Genomic DNA, 6,401 nt, shown 5'->3' with positions numbered 1-6,401 from the left:
ATATAATATTCTGTATAATATTTTATATGCAACTACAATATTCCTTCTACTTTCTGCAACATTGTTTATTACGTTTTTTTGCGAAATCTGCAATACAGTGACAAGCTTTTAATTGATAATTTTATTTATCGAACATTACACATTTCGAGAGTTCCGCGCATGCGACGTTTATTAATCAGCAAAAATGAAGCTCAACTTTATATCGTTATCGACAACAATCGTTGCCTGCATCTCGCTGGTTAATGATATAATCTCGTTATATAACAACGTGATACGCCTGCGAATTCGACCGGACCCGGCGCAGACAGCAGCTCTGCTGATTGCGAACGTACTTCTCGCATTCTAACAGCACTCGTACTTTCTGCGACGTTTGCTCAGTATCTCACCCTCTTTTTTTTACTCTCCCGATGTTTCTGCCCTTTCTTGTTTTCTGCCTTACACGACCCCGTACTCATCAGTCGACACATGTGTTGGATGCATGATTGAGCCTGTTTTCACAACAGCTTTCTTCCTCACGTTTAGCTGCTTAAAGATATAAGCTGATCACTTGTTCCCTAAAATTACGTGATTTTTTTTTAGTATTGAATATATTTAGTAGTAATTAAAAATATATACACTTAGTAACAAATAGTTTGACGTATTAGATAGCAATTTATAAATCAAATATTCCTTCTGTTTTGCTTACTATATAACAGCTTGTGTATATTGTTTAAATATATGCAATATTAACTTTATTTCTGAGATTTTTTACGATTCATATATATAAAAGAATTCTGCTAAATGTTATTCCGTTTACAGAATCTCTGAAGCTTTAAACCAGTCACTGTCGTTTTCTATCAATAATTAGCGGACTGGCGCGTTAATCATTAAAATGAAATGTACGCGTGATTCAAACTTTACGAAAGACGTTATATTCTTAGGAAGCATCTAAAAACTTTAAGCTTTGTTCTCATCAGATCGTATAATTGCTGACTTTATGAAGGAAAGAGAGTACTGTACTTTTTTAAGACTTTGAAGAAGCGTTTTCTGCTGTTTGAGTGCGCGTCTTTCGTGAGTTTAACGAGTCTCGCAGTCATCTTGTTTCCCGGATGTGCATCCGCGCGCAGTAAAGGAAGCTTTTGTAAAAAAAAATTTTGATTGTCCGTTATCAAGATTTTCACGATCCTTTAATTGCGATTTCGTGACGCGAATTTGCAGCGATAGTTTATCATCTCTCGATCGCGTTATTAATCGCTACAACGTAACGTCATAATCTAGGAAAGACCGGAAACAATTGTTTCGCGGTTGAACGTATACGCGCAACAAGTCGCGTCCGATAAGTCATAGCCAGAGCGAGGGTGTCTATGTCGTTCCCGGTAATAAACATATCTGTATCGAGATGGTGGTCGTACGTGTGAACGGCTACAACCACATCCGCTTGGGGCGTGTGGTACAGAATTTCCAATATTGGATACACTCGCGCGCCGTATGAAGGCGGATGATATCTATCACGACATCTTCGCCATGCGATCGATGGTGCAGTAATTGACATCTTTTATCTTATAAAAATCGTTGTGCGTCCATTTATACAGCGCATTACGATTGACTCTTGAAAGAAGCGAAATTATCATTTTTCTTCTACATTTCGTTTACTTTCTGTTGTTGTTTTTTTCACATACTTTTAAACCAGAGTAGCGATCATGTAACTTTATCTCTAGGGCGGAATTGTGAAAAGTTAAAATTTTCACTTTTCACATTTCTGCCCTATGATAAAGTTACATGACTGCTAGACTTGAAGCAAAAGTCGTAAACATTATTGGTATTTTATTAGATTGTTTTATAAATATATATCTAAATAACATTTATAGATATATCTATAAAGATTGCATATTAAATATTCGCACGGGTATTCTCCGGACAAGAACTCCGATTAACGAGAGTGGCTAATGAGAATAGCAGCAAGATATAACGGTCCTTGTTGTCGGACCACGAAAAGAGGCGGGCAGAATATGAAGGTCCGGGTTGAGCAAAAGGCGGTTGAAGCGAGGAAAATGATACTTTTCATGCCGGAAAATAAAATGAGTCATTCAATGAAGTGGTCGTAGTGTCGGCGTAACGAGTCGAGGTAAATGCGAGGTGAGAGATTGCGGTTCTGAGCCTTCTTCTCCTGTTGTCTTTTGCTTCATGCAGTTGCCGTTCTTTTCTCGCCGGGTCTCTCTCTCTCTCTCTCTTTCTTTGTCCTTATCCGACAAATGGTTGGGATAAATTGCGCTCTTGGCACTCTTGACTTTTAAACCCGCTAGGCGGATCTGTCCAACTATACTTACTTTTAAATGTCTTCCCCGACTGGGATTTCAGCGGCGTCGACGACGCTCGTCGGCGACGTCGTACTGACGACGCGGGTAATGACGCGACGCCTCACGGATTAAGCCGTTCGAGGCTTACGAGCCGGTGATTATATGTCGCCTGCGCGATCATCAGATGGGCAATTACGTCTCCGTAAACTGCCGCCGTTGCCTGTAAACTTGTCGATTTGCCCCGGTCATATGATGCGAAATGTCCTCTCGTACGGAAGATCGGGATCAGAATGAAGACCGGGGATTACATGAAGACCTGACACGGACATGACATAATTACTTATACGACTAAACAATAAAGCAATAAAATAATAAAGCAATAAAAATCCACACGATAAACGGATGCTTTCAAAAGTATTTTGAATAAAAATCTTTCTCTATCTAGAAAAAACTGTTATCTTGTAATACGTCATATATAGTTATATTCTACCGTAATGATGGTAATTTATGGTAATTTCTTCTATCTATTTTTGATGAGTAATCTAAAGAAAGGAAATATGTAAGGCCAGAATAAATATAGCTGTAGCATAATAAAAAACAATAAATAAGAAGTATATTGTATTATAAGATAAAATTTAAATTTTATTTAACGTCTGTCTACTTTCAAGAATGATAATAAAATCACGTAGTACATGCTAAGATGCTTATGTTACAACGCGAAATGAGGAAGGCTGGCGCACGACGAGACAATTTCATCCAACGATTATCAATTCGCGACACGTTACCGTGATGTGACGGACGCTTAAAGAACGTCATTGTCCTGCGCGGTTGGTCCACAAGCAGGCTAGGATTTAATAATGTTGAGAGACAGGCTAGACATTGTGCACACATCGGGATTGGTACACACAGCTTTCGGGCGTCTTCAATATCTGAGCAGCTCTGGAGCAGTATTGTCTAGGGCAAGGACGCGGTCCCGTTCACTTTGCTTTATGACTGTCCCGACCGATGACGATGATGACAAGCATTATACAGTGGATAATGGCCCCTGTGGTGGCTACGCGTCTGCAAAGAACGTGTACGCGGACAGGCGCGTCCATTCGCGTTGAATTTGATCGGAAAATTTTGTTTTTAACCTTGTGTCACGGTATTCTTTTGATCTATCGGTGTTAAGATTCTGTGAAATTCTCTAACTTTCTTATATTCTAATCCTCTCGGAATGAATATATTTTAAGATTTCGAGAGTACTTCGGAGAAAATAGTATACTATTCGCCGGCGGCTGATTTTCGTGGAACGTCATGGTCTTTCGATTTTGCCGGACAACTAATTTGAGTTGCATAGCGTAACGGCGAAATTTGACGAGGAAAAATGAGGAAAGCGCGACGGGATGGACGAAGGAATGCTCATGTCCTCGTCGTTCTTGACGCCGTGGCATCCACGAGCCGAGAGTCGGCCGGACGAACGAGTACGAGTCCTATTTCAATTCCAGCAAGTTAATTGGAATTGTTTGCTGCAGACACCGCGAGCCGCTTGCCCTCGCGCCCTTCTGAATCCTATACCTCAAGCGGCACTTTCCTTTGTCCCTCCTCCCGCCCGTCTCTGGCTGCTGCTATCGTAGCTTCAGCATGAAACTCACACCGGCACGGCATCGTCGCATTCATACAGGCCCTGACATCCTGAGAGGAATTAATTTCTACCGTCCACCCAGTACTCGCTAAAACCCCCTCCCCCCCGTCCCGATAAAATGCTTACCGTCATTCTTTCAAGCTAGTCGAACGATCTTATCGGAGCGAACGTGTAACATTTTTACCATTTCCGTGATAAAACCCATTTAATTAGGACCTAACCTAAATCGAGTCCAACCGCACTACTATTGTGATATTTTTTTAATACACATACATTTTTTATATACATTATTACATATTTTATATTATTATAATTATTGGGATGTTGCAATATGTTTGTTTTCAATTACCTCATGACGGATTGTTACTTGACTAGGTGCTGCGAAAGAACTACTTTAACTAATTATAGTAAGGTTGGAGGTTTAAAATTATAAAATTAGTACTATAAAATTTTTAGTAAACAAAAGTACGGATGATACCGATATGGATATATTGCATGAATTATTAGAAATTTGGTAATAGTTTTTGAAAATTAACATTGTTAATGTAAGTATATATAGAATTTAACCTAGTTGATAAAATATATATCCAATAGTTTTCAAGTCAAGATATAAATTACGTATACTTAAATAGATTTCTATTGGATATTTTATTACTGCTGTTATAATACGTCTAATTCTTCTATTCCTTTAGAGAAGTTATCGCATTTATTCCCTGAAATCTGGCGATGAATTATTCGTTCGTATTAAGCAAATGACGCGAATCGTTTAGATGGCTCTAAATATGCGAAAGAGGTTAGCAATGAATTTTGCATACCGCCCCGTGCGTTTTTGCACTTTCTATTTTGAAATTTATTCCGCTGGTACAATCACATTCTTATAAATATAAGATTAGCACAGGACGATAGAAGAAATCGATTTCCAGTTTTCTTCAATCGGTAAATGATCGATGTTGAGTACTGGTTGATATTTTTGTCATCTTTGACCTTATATAATTTTATGTTAATTGAGTAATTACGTGAATATTTTTGTAAGATTTCCATGTCGGTCGGCCAATTCTATACCGAATACATAATATATGAAAAATATAGGGAAAAAACGATCAATGCAGTCCATCTGGAGTAATTTCGAGAAAAACACAATTTTAAGTTTCCAGATATCAGATATCTTAGGAAGCTATTGCAAAAAGTACTAGCAGTGAATATCGGAATGCATAGTGTTTACTTATTGTTACTGTTTACACGTATGTATGTTAAACTTCGATATTCTTCCGCACAAGCGCGTGACTATTACTACGTTTACGCGAGCGTTACTGTAGTAACTTACGATAATTCCTTCGCGTAAACGGGATTTTGTAGTAACTTACGATAATTTACTCCGCGTAAACGAGTGATATATCGTAAGTTACTGCAGAAGTAACGCTTGCGTAAACGTAGTATATGATTGTTTTTCCCCAGTACGGTACATCCTTTGGCCTTCCAATGAATTGTAACTGCAGTTCTTAATCAAAACAGATAAGAATTATATAAGTTCTATGAAAATGCCACAAGATAGCTGATCAGATCAATTTCGATCAAAAGCAGGCTTTGATCGTTTTTTTCTAGTACCCTTCATATGTACATGTATATATCGCGCTTCCCGATTTTGCATTGATTCGAGAGTTAGCCGAAAGACAAAAGAAATTTTATAAAAATATCCGCAATTAATTGCTCAATTAACATTATGTGTATTGTGCAAAAACAATTATGATGAAAACGAAGATGAAAGATATTTTCCAAGTAGTATTCAATATTGACTATTTATCGACGCATCGACGTCATTTCGACTAATCATTTCTAACAGAAAAGATAATTGTGAAGATAACGTTTCTTGATAAGAATTGCTTGCACAAATATATTACTTTCTATAAATACGCTTTGTTTTTTACTCTTTAATGAGATTATATCGCGCCAGGCGCCAGTTACATAAAAGCTAAGTGATGTTAATTTTTATACGCTTTAATTTAATTTTAAATCAAGGATAAGAATTGTTACATGTTCTTTTACTGAAGTTAAAACGCTGTTCGTGTACACATATTTATGATTTGAAACATAAAAAATGATTTTGATTTAGAAAATACGTTTATAAACATGTGCTAAAAACATATTTGTATAATAATATTGATATATATATATCAATATTATTATACAAATATGTTATATATATATATACACACATTACACAAATTAATTAAAAACTAAAAAATTAAAGAAAGACATTTAATTGACAAAACATGAACAAATTCTCTCTTTATTTTTCTCTTTCTCTCTCTCTCTCTCTTTCTCTCTTTCTATCGATATTTATTTATTTATATTTAGAGGGATGTGGAAGAAGAAGGAAAATAAAATAAGAGTTATTTACTACAATTTATTATACATATGATGAATTTATTATTACATATGAAGAAATAATTGTTGAATTAGTAACTTTTTTATGTTACGTTATTACATTAGCGTATAACGTC

The sequence above is a fragment of the Temnothorax curvispinosus genome, unplaced genomic scaffold, assembly GCF_003070985.1.
Source record: "Temnothorax curvispinosus isolate PA1 unplaced genomic scaffold, ASM307098v1 QBEX01012454.1, whole genome shotgun sequence".
In the NCBI taxonomy this organism is placed as follows: Eukaryota; Metazoa; Arthropoda; class Insecta; order Hymenoptera; family Formicidae; genus Temnothorax; species Temnothorax curvispinosus.
This window is presented reverse-complemented; position numbering follows the sequence as displayed.